This window comes from Moschus berezovskii, chromosome 2, assembly GCF_049115385.1.
Source record: "Moschus berezovskii isolate FMDL1 chromosome 2, NW_MosBer_1.0, whole genome shotgun sequence".
In the NCBI taxonomy this organism is placed as follows: Eukaryota; Metazoa; Chordata; class Mammalia; order Artiodactyla; family Moschidae; genus Moschus; species Moschus berezovskii.
In genome coordinates this window covers 135,283,625-135,298,173 of record NC_142461.1, presented here as the reverse complement: position 1 = coordinate 135,298,173, position 14,549 = coordinate 135,283,625, and the positions used below count along the sequence as shown (strand labels likewise).

The 14,549-nt window shown below is 42.5% G+C and overlaps 1 protein-coding gene and 1 non-coding gene across 3 annotated transcripts in view; both read left to right on the top strand.

The window, feature by feature from the left end:
- Nucleotides 1–2,525: 2,525 nt before the first annotated feature.
- The window catches only part of WDR33 (WD repeat domain 33), a 118,232-nt gene continuing 106,208 nt past the window's right edge, over nucleotides 2,526–14,549 (top strand). For both annotated transcript variants that reach the window (XM_055398654.2, XM_055398653.2), the window contains exon 1: nucleotides 2,526–2,677. The gene's annotated coding sequence lies outside the window, so the exon portion shown is untranslated. The remainder of the gene's footprint in view (nucleotides 2,678–14,549) is intronic.
- LOC129538801 (U6 spliceosomal RNA) lies at nucleotides 8,925–9,028 on the top strand. Its single transcript, XR_008682336.2, has one exon. It is a non-coding gene; the product is annotated as a U6 spliceosomal RNA (small nuclear RNA).

Sequence of the window (14,549 nt, the reverse complement as noted above, 5' to 3'; positions counted from 1 at the left end):
GCTTTTTCTGTAAGGTGGCTCTAGTAGTGCGTAGTTGTCTTTAACTTCATTTGAAACAATTTTGTTAGGTTATATTGTGATAGCTGTCATATTAGCCTTGCATTAAAAAAAATCAAAATTAGTGAATTTTGCGTAGCCATTTTAATACTGAAGATGGAAGGAAAAAAGCAACATTTTTTGGCATATTATGCTTTATTATTTAAACAAAGGTAAAGGCACAATTGAAATGCCAAAAAAAAAGGATTTGGTTAATGTATGGTGAAGGTGCTGTGACTGATTGAACATGTCAAAGTGGTTGGCCAAGTTTCATGCTGGAGATTTTTTCTTGCTGCATGATGCTTCATGGTCAGGCAGACCAGCTGCAGTAACTGAGAACCATTAACGTTACACCATGAGAAACACAGCCAAAATACTCAAAATATCTAAATCAAGCACTAAAAAATCACCTGCATCAGCTTGGTTAAGTTAATTGCTTCTGAAACTGTTAGGTGTCACTTCAGGGGCTCTGAAGTGCTCTGGTACCACAGTCCTTTATGTCTCAGTACAGAACGAATTCAGCAAGAGCAAAGTGGTAGATGAGAAGTGACTTGATTAGAACAGGATGCTCCTGAGGTTTACAACAGGCGGGCAAGGGGACGCCGTGCCCTGAGAACTTAGTGGGCTACAGTTTTATAATCAAAGGAAAAGTGGGGAGGGAGAGAACTTTGTCTTGAGTATAAGTCATGCTTTCATTATCCGCTCCTTCTACCGGTTGGGCATGGGTTTTCTTATCCCTACATAGTCAAGTTAGGTCCACAAATTGTTGTTTTTTATAAGCGCAGAGAGCATGTCCTAGAGATCATTAATTTATTGAGCTCACTGGGTAGGATGTGGGTCTCATGCCACCATTGTTTTATTGCTTTCAGGCCTGTCTTCCGCTTCCCTAGCATGGTTTTGTTGCTAAGCAAACCAACTCTCTTTCCGTTCCGTTCCGTTCCGTCGCTCAGTCGTGTCCGACTCTTTGCGGACCCCGTGGACTGTAGCCTACCAGGCTTCTCCGTCCATGGGATTCTCCAGGCAAGAATACTGGAGTGGGTTACCGTTTCCTTCTCCAGGGGAAACCAACTCTCTTTAGTAATCATTAACTAACAGGGGTCTCCCCTATTTTTTCTACTTAAAATTCTCTAGTGGGATTAACTATTTAATCACCTACATGGTTGCACAGTGCAAAGAATCCATCTGCCAAAGCAGGAGAGGCAAGAGACAAGGGTTCAATCCCTGGGTGAGTAAGATCCCCTGGAAAAGGAAATGGCAACCTACTCCACCGTTCTTACTGTGAAAATTCCACTGACAGAGGAGCCTGTCCGGCTATTGTCCTTGGGACTGCAAAGTCCCATACCACTGAGTGACTGAGCACACTTGTCCCTTTACTGTCCCAATCAATGGCATGACCATACCTCAATTTATTTACTGGTACACAGGTTCCTCTGTCCACAGAAATCTCCAGGAAAGACTACTGGGACAAGTACCCATTCCCTTCTCCAGGGGATCTTCCAGACCCAGGGATTGAACTCAGGTCTCCTGCACGCAGGCGGATTCTCTACTGTCTGACTCACCAGGAAAGCCCTATTACAAGTAAAGCTGCTATGAACATTCTCGTGTAAACCTTTGGTGGACACGTGCATTCAGTTCTCTTGCAGGGGAACTGCTGCGTTTTAGGGTGAGTGCATGCTTAGCTTTCGAAGGCAATGGCAAGCCACTCCAGTACTATTGCCTAGAAAATCCCATGGATGGAGGAGCCTGGTAGGCTGCAGTCCGTGGGGTCGCTAAGGGTCGGACACGACTGAGCGACTTCACTTTCACTTTTCACTTTCACACATTGGAGAAGGAAATGGCAACCACTCCAGTGTTCTTGCCTGGAGAATCCCAGGGACGGGGGGAGCCTGGTGGGCTTCCATCTATGGGGTCACACAGAGTCGGACACGACTGAAGTGACTTAGCAGCAGCATGCTTAGCTTTAATTGACACTGCGGAAACAGTTTTCTAAACTGGTTGTACCCTAGGGCTAAAGTTTTATAACTCAGCATCCACTGTCATTTAGAAAAGAGATACTTTAAAAGACACTGGGAATGCACAAACGACACAAACATGCTTGACTCAGCTCGGTGCGTTTCCTCAAATTCTTAAGATATTGTCAGCCAGACCCCCTAATTTCAGGGATGAATAAGCATATTAGCAACTGCAGTACCGCCCACGAACAAATTTCTCATTCAAATTTTCCATAAAGGGGTTTTCTAAGAGCATCAGGGTTAGCTCACAGGGTGAAGAAAGTAGGGCGGCACCACCTCCCCTACTTCCTTCTCCCCAAGGAGTGCTGACCACCTCTCACCAGCAACAAAGAAGTCGCTCCGAGACGCCGCGGGAAGTTCCGGTCAGACCCCGCCTCTCAGCTAGGCACATGCGCAGTTAGCCCTACCGAGCCTTTCGGCCCAGGCGCGCGTGACGCAGAGGCGTACGCCGGTGCGTGATGACGCACGGACGTGCGCTCGGTGGCTCATAGGGGAAGATGGCGGCTGCTCCTTTGGAGGAGTGGGATTGAGAGGGGAGGAGGGAGGGGGCCCGACGGGAGAGACATTCCTGGCTGTGAAGACGAACGTATCGCTCGCCAGTCATTAGGACCTCTGCTCAGCGCCCGAGGGTGAGTGCGGCGGCGGCATGAGACCGCTCACCTGCAGCAGGCGGCCGCACTCCGCCATTTTCATGCTCGGCCGTTGCGTGCTTTGGGGACCTCAGGGGTGCCTGTGGACGAGTTGGAAGAGCTGGGAGGATCGACCTCCCGAGGGCTCTTTGAGGCGGGTTTGGGCCTTACGGGAGGGGGCTAGCAGCTTGAGGCATACAGGGAGTGGCGGACATGGTAAGGCTAAGGCCCTGACTTGGGATCTGTGGCGACGCGAAGACGTAGGTAGGCTAGGCCGCGGAGAACACTGAAGTTTGGAGCAGTGAAGCGCCTTAAAACTGAAATTGGGGGCGGGAGTGGAAGGGGTTGGGCCGAGAGTTGAATGGTTTGAGTGGTTGGTTGAAGAGGTCATGGGAAGTTAGTTAATACGAAACCTGTAAAACGGCGAAGGTTTAGCCTCGTTTTTATGGTGACCTGAAGTCTAATTAACAGATATAAGTCCACAGCTAGATAGGCAAAAAACCCCTGCTCCTGCTCCTTTGGAATAGCTTTATTGCTGTTTTGTTTGGTTTAGATCGTGCTCTCTGCAAGCGGCCGTTAGTAAGTCTGCACATTTCTGATTTTGAGTTCTGGCACTTAGAGAGGATCATAGAAGGCATTCTTTTTTTTTTTTTGAGGAAATGTAAAAACTGTTGATATGTGCATGTAAACCCTTGTAATTGGTGGTCCTTCCGGTGAAAGAAGGAGGCGGGTCGATAGGGAATTAGGTAATTGGACCTGTTTAAATCAAATCAGAAAAGCATGGATTATTTCTAGAAAACCTGTCATGAATGATTTGAAGTATTTTCTACTCAGATGACAGTATGTTGAGTGTTTCGGGAACCTTGGAAGACTAGAATATGAACAAAAATCCTGTGTAAAAGGAATACCTCTTAGGAAGCCTGACTGGACTTTTAAGTACCCTTTGGAGATCTAGCGCACGCAGTATTTTTTGTCTGTGAATGGGATGCAGAGGTAGACCTATTTAATTCAAACAAAAACTTTTAGTTAAACAGAAACATGTTCATTGTTTCCTGATGGCATTCCCTGCCCCCCCCTCCACTAATCTTAATTGCATTTGACTTCTCTTATTACCGTAAAGTACTTTTGCACTTTTTAATTGGTTTCCTTGCCTAGAAGAAAACAAAATACTGTATCAATTTGTATTTATGTTGAGGCCTTACTTTCTGTATTTGGCCTTTTTTCTTGAAGTTTAGAGAAAATTTTTAACTTTTGGTATTTAGGGGAAGAATTTTAGTAGAAAGTTGGCCTTAAATCACAGTGCTTTAGGAAAAAGATAAATCCTTATCTCTGAAGTTGATGGCTTAACTTGCATTCTTTGGTTGGTGAAAAACGCAGATTTTGCCATCGATTTTACCCTGACCTGGCAACCCACTCCAGTGTTCTATGGAGAATCCCAGGGACGGGGGAGCCTGGTGGGCTTCCGTCTATGGGGTCACACAGAGTCGGACACGACTGAAGTGACTTAGCAGCAGCAGCAAGGCTTTAATTACACTTTTAATAACCATTTAAGGTGCTTATTCAGAGCTTTGCATGCTAGGTAACAAGTTCTGTGTACTTTTTACACTACTTAGGGAAAAATGATTAATTGTTGCTGAAACTTTCACATTTCAGAATAAGAATGAAGGAAGTAAGGCAACGTAAAGTTTTATAACTGTCACAAATATATTGACAAAGATATTAGTGAAGATTTTTCATCTAAGAATGTGTTTATGTAATCTTTTTGAGGTTGCTTAGCAAAAAATAGGACTTTCAGATAAAGTAGTATTAATTAGAGCCCGAACTGGAAAAGACTCTGATGCTGGGAAAGGTTGGCGGCGGGATCTGGGTAGTATTGGAAAGGCTTTGGGTTTTAGCAGTAGATAGACCTAGGTTTGAAGGTCTATCTACTGGTTAGTCCCACCACTACCTAGCTTTTTTACATTTGATCACTTACATGCTGAACTTCAGTTTAAAAATGATAGTTATAGTAGTTATCTCCAAGGTAAAAAAAAGTGTCTAGTACATAGTAAGCATTCAGTAAATTTTGGCATTTTTCTTTTGTGACTTGAATTTGATGAAGTCCTTTTTCTTTTTTAATTGAGATGTTAGTTTCAGGTGTACATATGTACAGTAATGCTTCACTGTTAGTATGTATTGCAGAATGATCACCACGATAAGTCCATCACCATACAGTTATAATAGTTTTGTAATGAGAACTTTTAAGATCTACTCATTTAGAAAATTTAATGTGCAATATAGTGTTAACTGTAGTTGCTGTGTTTAACTTACTTTAGAATTGGAAATTTGTATCTTTTGACTCCTTTCATCCATTTTGTCCATTTCTACCTTCCCCATTTTTACTTTTAAAAAACTAACTCAAATGTCTTTGTTGGAAACAAAGATTGGATCAACCTCATTCCTCTGGTAAAGTAAATACTCCCTTTCCTGTGTTATTAAAGAGTTTTGTGTATATCTCCTCTTAATGTATTTTTAAATTTAATTTTATTTGATTATTTTTGGCTACTCTGGGCACGTGGGTTTTCTCTAGGTGTGGTTTGCAGAGCACTGGGCTCTAGGGTGCGCAGGCTTCAGTTGTGGCGCAAGGGCTCAGTTGTCTCATGGCATGTGGCTTTTTCCGGGACAAGGGATGGAACCCGGGGACTCTGAATTGGCAGGCGATTCCCAACCACTGGACCACCAGGGATTTCCTATTTAATGTATTTTGATTGGAGCATAATTTCTACACGACTTTGTCAGCTCTTAGAAGGCAGATGCTACAGTGCCGTATATATTTTTTGTGTTCATAAAGCCTGCTGCTGCTAGGTCACTTCAGTCGTGTCCGACTCTGTGTGACCCCATAGACGGAAGCCCACCAGGCTCCCCTGTCCCTGGGATTCTCCAGGCAAGAACACCGGAGTGGGTTGCCATCTCCTTCTCCAATGTGTGAAAGTGAAAAGTGAAAGTGAAGTCGCTCAGTCACGTCCGACCATTAGCGACCCCACGGACTGCAGCCTACCAGGCTCCTCCGTCCATGGGATTTTCTAGGCAAGAGTACTGGAGTGGCTTGCCATTGCCTTCTCCGTAAAGCCTACAGCATTATAAAAATTGAGTGAATGATTTTTCTACAAAAATTCTCATCATGACTCTCCTGAGATCTGTATTTCACACAGACTGGGTTTATTTCTGCTCCTTTGCCCTTACTGGTGAGCTGTTTGCCCATCCCCCTCCTTTCATACTGCATATCCTGTCCATTTCTCAAAGTCCAGCTACATCTTGTCCCATTAGTGAGGTCTTCAGTGAATATTTATTTTCAGCTATGTCTCTGGTTAACCTAAGGTCTGTGAGACTGCCTTCTGTTAGTTTAGCACCTGACACGATGCCTTACCTTTTGAGCAGGTCCTTGGGTGGTTTGACAATGCACAGCTGTGCTTTAAGGCTGACTCTGTTACATAGCCACCTGCTCTGTTTACTGTCCCCACTTAGTAAGATACGGTTGAGGAGCAGTTTCCCTTTATTTGCGTGTAGGCTGTTCTGGTAACTTTTTTTCTTTGTGTGTTAGGATAAATTGCAAACATGCAGAAAAGCTGAAAGAAGAATGCGGTGAACACCTATTGCCTTTCATTTAGATTTATCTGTTACTAACATTTTTATCATTTTGCTTTAACTCTCAGCATACCTCTCCCCTCAACAACCAGTTGAAATTAAATGCTTATATCATGCTATTTGTTCCCTAAATACCTCTTTAAACTAATGCTATTTTTCTACACTTTATATATTTTTATTGCCAACCAGCCTCCGGCTGAAACTATAAAAACAATTCCCTTTATTATGCTGTAGTCAGTTAACATTAACCCTGGGTCGGGAAGATCCCCTGGAGAAGGAAATGGCAGTCCACTCCAGTATTCTTGCCTGGAGAACCCCATGGATGGAGGAGCCTGGTGTCCACGGGGTCGCCAAGAGTCAGACACGACTGAGCGACTTCACTTTCAGCTAACGTCTCTGGCAGGGGCTTTTTAGAGAATATGCCATACTTTGGATTTTCTGACTGAACGCTTAAAATGTCATTTAATTTGTTACTCTATTTTTAAATTCCCTATAAATTGAAAGTTAGATCTAGAGAGGTTTAATTAAATTTGGGTCAGTATTTTTGGCACAGATACTTCGTAGATGGTAGTATGTAATTTACATTGCATTGCATCAGGAAAGACAGAATTCTGGTTCTCCTGTTTCTAGTGATCTATTAATAAGGTGGTGAGGATTTCCACATGTTTGCCCCACTGTTTACAGTGCTAGATTTACTTGGTTAGTGTGGTGTCCATTGAATTTCTTCATTGAAAAGGTACATTTTCCCCTGTCATCTAATGGTTGATGATTGTTGGCCCAGTCATTTAATTTGGAGTTATAAAAATTGAATAAGTGAACTTGCTACAAAAATTATCCTCACAGCTCTGTTATTTCTTGGCTATTTTCTGTTTAAAAAAAGTGCTTCCCCCTCCTTTACAGTCTTTAAACTTTTATTGATTTATGGAATTTGATGATCCGAGTCTTTGTTGCTGTGTGTCTAGTTGTGGCAAGGAGGGGCTGCTTTCTGGTCGTGGTGCACAGGCTGCTCATTGCGGTGGCTTTTCTTCTTGCACAGCACAGGCTCTAGGCATGTGGGCTTCCATAGTTGCAGCCCTTGGGCTCAGTAGTTTCAGCTGACTGGCAGGGAATTCCCCCTATTCCGTGTGTTTTTTTCCTGAAACATCTGGAGTCCTTGATAACCACTATGCATCTTTCCTCTAAGAACACCATTTTCTTAAATACCCAGAATTTTAATAGATTCTACAGACTTGAGTTTTGAGCATGCTCTGGGAATTGGGAATGGACAGGGAAGCCTGATGTTGTGCAGTCCATGGGGTTGCAAAAAGTCAGACATGATTGACTGAACTGAACTGACGGACTTAATGTAGGTACAATATCTGATATTCAGATTTCATATTCCAGTTTTTCCAGTTGTCTCAATAACATCCCTTACAGAGTTTTTTCCTCTGTAATTTAGGTTCCCGTCTAGAATTGAACGTTGTATTGTCATAGTTTTTTAGTCTTTATAAATTTTTTAAACTTAAAAAAATGTATTCATTTTTGACTATGCTGGGTCTTCGTTGCTGAGTGAGCTTTTTTCTAGCTGCGGCTCCTGGGCTCTAGAGCACAGGCTCAGTAGCTGCGGCACACAGACTTGGTTGCTCTGAGGCGTGTGGGATCTTCCCAGGTCAGGGATCAAACCTGTGTCTCTTGCATTGGCAGGCAGATTTCTTTACCACCAAGCCACCAGGGAAGCCCTCTTTAAGTCTTTGGTTTTTCAGTCGTTTCTGTAGCCTTTCTTTCTTTAATGACTAAGTTTTCTTTAAGAGTCTAGTCTACTAGTTTTGTTTTCTCCTGATTTTTGGAGTATTACTGTTTTGGTTTTTTTTTGATGTGTTAGCTGTAGTTGTTACTGTTTTCCATGCTTAAGTTGTTGTAGACATGGCTAGTGTGAGTCCCTCTTTAAGCTGGTTCTTGTATCCCCACCCCCAACCTGTGTTTGTTTTTTTTTTGTCATGCCACGTGACTTATTCCAACGTCAGTGATAGAACCCATGCCCCCTGCAGTGGAAGCTCTGTGTTCACCAGGGAATTCTCTCTTGTGTTCCTTTTGGCTGAACCTAATTAAACTTTGAGAGCTTCTTTCTTGTTTTTTTAGCAAAACAAAATAACCCACGTCTTTCTGTGATTTCCTTTTTTGTTCTTTATGTTTTTCTATTTCTCCAAAAAGTCTTATTTTCTTTTGATAGAAAATGATATTTATAAATTTAAGATTTGGGTGCTTGGTAGTATATACACTGCTACTAGAGTGTCTGTGTTCTAGGCTTCCTTCATTGGACAGAGCTAGAAAATATGTTTTCAGAAACCATCTGTTTATATTAGTATTTTAAATTCCTGTTTATTATTTATTTATTATTTTTAAATATAAATTTATTTATTTTAATTGGAGGCTAACTACTTGACAATATTGTACTGGTTTTGCCGTACATTGACATGAATCCGCCACGGGTAGTTTAAAGTGAATATTATTATTGGGATTTGTTACAAAGAAAGTAGATTGAACTGAGTGCAGTTGATTTCTTTTCAGTCCTTTTTCCTTAGACTGTATTCCACTAAAAAACAGGACTTCCCTGGTAGTCCAGTGGTTAAGAAACCTTCTGCCAGTGCTCGCTTCGGCAGCACATATACTAAAATTGGAACGATACAGAGATTAGCATGGTCCCTGCGCAAGGATGACACCCAAATTCGTGAAGCGTTCCATATTTTTCATATATATAGAATTTAGAAAGATGGTAACGATAACCTTGTATACGAGGCAGCAAAAGAGACACAGGTGTATCGAACAGTCTTTTGGACTCTGTGGGAGAGGGCGAGGGTGGGATGATTTGGGAGAATGACATTGAAACTTGTATATTATCATATGTGAAACGAATCGCCAGTCCAGGTTTGATGCGTGATACAGGGTGCTCGGGGCTGGTGCATGGGGATGAACCAGAGGGATGGGATGGGGAGGGAGGTGGGAGGGGGGTTCAGGACGGGGAACACAGGTACACCCGGGGCAGATTCATGTCAATGCATGGCAAAACCAATACAATATTGTAAAGTAATTAGCCTCCAATTAAAGAAAAAAAAAAGAATCCTTCTGCCAGTATTGGGGACACTGGTTCAATCCCTGGGCTGGAAAGATTCCACATGCTGTGGACAGCTAAGTCCATGTGCTCTAGAGCCCGTGCTCTGCAATGAGAGAAGCCACTGCAATGCAAAGCCACTGTACTGAGAAGCCTGCGCACCACAGCTAGAGAGTAGCCCATCACTACCCCCATCACTGCAACTACAGAAAGCCTGCCTGCAGGAGCAAAGACCCAGCCCCCGCCCACCAAAAAAAGAACTGTGTTCAAAAGTTACTTGAAATGACACTTTTTTATTTGATCAATTTGATTAGTTTTGACTATCAAGTCGGACTTTTTGCTTTTTGTTCATGATTGGGTGTGTTTTTTTCTTTACTTAACTTTTTAACATAGTAAATATTTACATGGCTCAAAACTTGATACACTATTGAAAGAGTCTGTAAATCTTGCTTCTAAGCAAGGGATAGACATTCCTTTCTCACCCATCCAGAGTATAGTGTGTTGTCTGCATGCTTATTTTCTCTTTCTTACAAAGGAGGCATACTATAAAAACTTGTGAACCTTATTTTTTTAAAATAATCTTATTTACTTATTGGCTGTCCTGGGTCTTTTCTGTAGTTGTGGCCTTGGGTGCTGTGTTCTAGTTGCAGTGTATGGGCTTGCCATTGCTGTGACTGCTCTTGTTGCTGAGACGTCTGAGACTTTGGGGCTTTAGCAGTGGCGGTGCAGGGGCTCAGTAGTTGTGATTCCCTGGCTCTAGAGCACAGGCTCAGTGGTTGTGGCATGTGGGCTTAGTGGCTCCACGGCGGCAGGATCGTCCCAGACCAGAGGTCGAACTCGTTTCTTGTGCATTGGCAGGAGGATTCTTTACCACTGAACCACCAGGGAAGCTTGGGTGGTTTGATTTTTGTTGTTGAGTTGTAGGAGTTCTTCATTTATTCTGAGTAGTAACCCCTATCAGATTTGCAGATGTTTTTTTCCATTTCTTGCTCACTCTGTTGATTTTGTCCTTTACTGCACAAAAGTTCTTAAGGTTGATTATATTCTCATTTGTGTCTGGGACCCTTATTTTTTCCTAACAATATATCCAAGAAATCATGCTATATCAGTTCAGTGCTCCCCCATCCCCCATGTGATTTATAGTAAGAAGTGTGTATTTTGTCTTTGTCAGGTTTCTGGCATAGAACTCCTAAAACTCTTGTGATTTTCTAAGTGATTAGAGTGATAAAGGTGTTTTGATATTCATGACAAACCCCTGAAATCATGCTTGAGTTTATGTTAATGAGGTGACTTTTAGAAAGCACCTAGGGGTGAAGGGAAACCAAACATGTTAAGAAGATTAGAACTTTCAGTTCCACCCTCTAGGAGAGGAGGGAGGCTGGAGATTGAATTAATTGCCAGTTATTTAGTCAAACATGCCCAGGTTAGGAAGCATTCATCTGAAAGAACATGGCTCGTGGTTTGGAGAGCTTCCGGAATGGTGACCACGTGAAGATTCTCAAGAAGACTGGTGGGCTCTGAGAACTCTGAGACCCTTCCTCCATACATTACCTTGTGTATCTCTTCTACCTGGCTTTTTCTGATTTCTGTTGTTTATAATAAAGAGGTAACCTAGTAAGTAAAATGTTTGCTTGTTTTCATTTCTTGATTATAGCAAATAATACTGCTATGAACATTCATGTACAAGTTTTTGTGTGGATATAATGCTTTTGGTTCTCTTGGGAATGTACCTAGGATTAGAATTGCTGGGTATTATGGTAATTATATCCTTAGAATTTAGGGAAATCTGAACTGGTTTCCTAAGAGGCTGCACTATTTTATATTCATTCCTACCAACAGTACATGAGGGCTCCAGTTTCCCCACACTCTCACCACCCCTTGTCAGTGTCTTCTTTTTGACTAGTTGCCTTAGTGGGTATCAAGTGTTTTCCCTTTGTGTTTTGATTTGCATTTTCCTAATGATGCTTAGCATCTTTTCATGTGGTTATTAACCATTTGTTATCTTTAGAGAAGTAGCTATTGTCCATTTAAAATATTGTCTTTTTAATATTGAGCTGTGAGAGTTCTTTATATACTCTAAATGCCAGTTCCTTATCAGATACATGATTTGCAGAATGTTTTTCTAATTATGTGGATTGTCTTTTCATTTTCTATTTTTCTTTTGATACTTCTGTATTTTTTGGCTGTTCTGGGTCTTGGTTGCTGCGAGGACTTTCTCCACTTGCAGAAAGCAGGGGTGGGGGGCGGCTCCTCTGCTTGCTGTTCTCAGGTTTCTCATTGTGGCTTCTTGTGTTGTGCAGCACGGGCTCTGGAGCGCATGGGTTCCAGTAGTCGCGGCTCCCAGGCTCAGTAGTTGTGGTACATGAGGTTAGTTGCCCCGTCACATGTGTGATCCCTCTGACTCAGGGATCAAACCCGTGTCTCCTGCATTGGAGACAAATTCTTTACCACTGAGCCACCAAGGAAGCCCTGTCTTTTCACTTTAAAGATGGTTTTATTGAAGCACAAAAACGTTGTAATTTTGATGATGTCCAGTTTGTCCATTTTTTCTTGGGTTGATTATGCTTTTGGTGTTGCATCTTAAAAAGGCTTCACCTAACCTGGGCTTCCCTGGTGGCTCAGAGGTTAAAGCGTCTGCCTCCAATGCGGGAGACCCGGGTTCGATCCCTGGGTCAGGAAGATCCCCTGGAGAAGGAAATGGTAACCCACTCCAGTATTCTTGCCTGGAGAATCCCATGGACGGAGAAGCCTGGTAGGCTACAGTCCACAGGGTCGCAAAGAGTCGGACACGACTGAGCGACTGAACCGAACGGAACGGAACCTGAGTCACAAATATATATATTTGCTGTACTTAGTGCAGTTAGTAATTGATCAAACAACTGATTTTCCCAACGAAAAATGTAGATTGTACGAAAAATGTAGATTGTTGTCCGTGAGTATGCCTAAGAAAATGAATTTGACTGTTTAGAAAGCTCTAGTGACTTTGCCTTTATGGTTATGTCATGCGAGTGTATGCTCCTCAGTTTTGTCACATTAAGTGTCACAGCTCTCGGGTCTTGGACAGACCGTGTTATAGCTATTAGACAAATCAGTGTTACACCTCTGTTTTATTTAGAAGAGAGCAGGAAAATCCCTCTTCCAGGCATGTGAAAGTGAAAGTGAAGTCGCTCAGTCGTGTCCGACTCTTTGCGACCCCGTGGACTGTAGCCTACCAGGCTTCTCTGTCCATGGGATTCTCCAGGCAAGAATACTGGAGTGGGTTACCATTTCCTTCTCCAGGGGATCTTCCCAACCCAGGGATCGAACCCAGGTCTCCCGCATTGGAGGCAGACACTTTAACCTCTGAACCACCAGGGAAGCCCCTTCCAGGCATGAGGGCACGTCAGTCCAAAGACACGAAGAGAAGAGCAAGAGAAGAGCGCCCCAGCGCGCGGGGCGGGGGTGGTGGTGGTGGGGGGGGGGTGGGGAGGACAGAGAGAGAGAGCGCGCCCTTTGGCTCCTCTTTTTAAGTTTTTCCTTCCCCCTAGGCCTGCCCTATGCAAATTGGGCTTAGTCAGGAGTGCTGTTCTGCCTGAGGTCCTCACTCTGGTCCTCAGACCTTCCTTTGACCTTCCTCTGTTCTATTTTCCCGGGCTTTTTTCTTCCTTGTCTTTTAGCCACTGCCATTTTGGACTCCTTTTCCCTATTCTAACTACCTAACAGTTAGAAATTAATAAGCTTTAGTTTTAGCTGTAATAAAAGCAATTTTACTTAACTGTACTGAACCTTTATGAAGGGGAGATTCACATAAAAAATAAAGGACATATGTTTCATTGGTGTAGTTTTTTTAAACTTTACTTTTACACTCAGTAATTATATCCTTAATAACCACTGTATTTTCGAAATCCAGACAGATTGGTTTGAAGGGAAAGACAGTATGTGTAAGGTAAAGACACCACAAATGCCAGTGACTGAGGAACTAGTTAGGCTTGAGGCCACAGTGGGTAGTAAAAGCAGAAGCAAAATCACCGTGCCAAACTCAGCAGGCACCCACAGCCTTAAGCTTTTCATTTTATCTTGCTGTTGACAAATTTAAAATATTCAGGACCATCTGCTCAGGAGTCTGCCTTTGGTATTGATTGTGTATTTTGTTAAATGTTTTTACATTCAGTTTAGTTGTTAAGCTAAATTTAAAAATGAGTTGAAGAGAAACTGGAAAATTCTCATCTGCTCTCTGTATAATCTTGAAATTTTAGAATAATTTTAACTTGAGAGGTCGTAAGATCTAGACTCTTAAAGAAGCAGGATTGAAGAGATTAAATTTGTTCGAAGTCACTCAGTGGAAGAATACAGGTCACTTGAATACCTGTGTAGTGTTCTTTTCTCCACCTTAAAAAAATCCCCCAAACCCCTCAACATTTCAGTGTAACTTTGCAGAGCTTTTTTGTTCACTGTCTTCGTGAGAGAGCTAAAATTATAAGTTTACATAGCCAGAAAAGTCTAAAATAAGAAGATCTTCCATCAGGAAGTAAGTGATCATATCATTCTGTGATCTTGAAGTTGTTATATCTAGCTTTGTTCAAAATTGATTACCACCTTGGACTTTGGTGTACTTCTATTTTAGTAACAATGATTTCAACTTTTAAATCTAGTATTTGACAGAATATTTTTTGGTAGATATTTTAGAAATTAATTAAATTATGTGGTCATGCTGTGAGGCTTGTGGGATTTTAGTTTCCTGACCAGGGATTGAACCTGAGGCCTCTGCAGTAGAAACGTAGAGTCCTAACCACTGGACCACTGGGGAATCCCCTCTTGATAGATATTTTTATCCAAACATGCCACATCCCAAATGAGTAGCTAGGTTCCTCCCTCACACGTGTGGTGTTCTCGAGTTATAGTTTATAACATGAAGGGGTTTTTCTTTTCTCCACCCACATTTTTTTGCCCACAGTGCTCATTTGCAGCTATGTATAAGTTATTTTGTCTTTATGCATTTGTTCATTCATACATTGGCTTTTACACTTCATGCATGCTAAGTCGCTTCAGTCATGTGTGACTTGGTGAACCTGTGGCCTGTAGCCTGCCAGGCTCCTTTGTCTGTGGGATTCTCCAGGCAAGAATACTGGAATGGGTTGCCATGTCCTTCTCCAGGGGATCTTCCCAACGCAGGGATCAAAC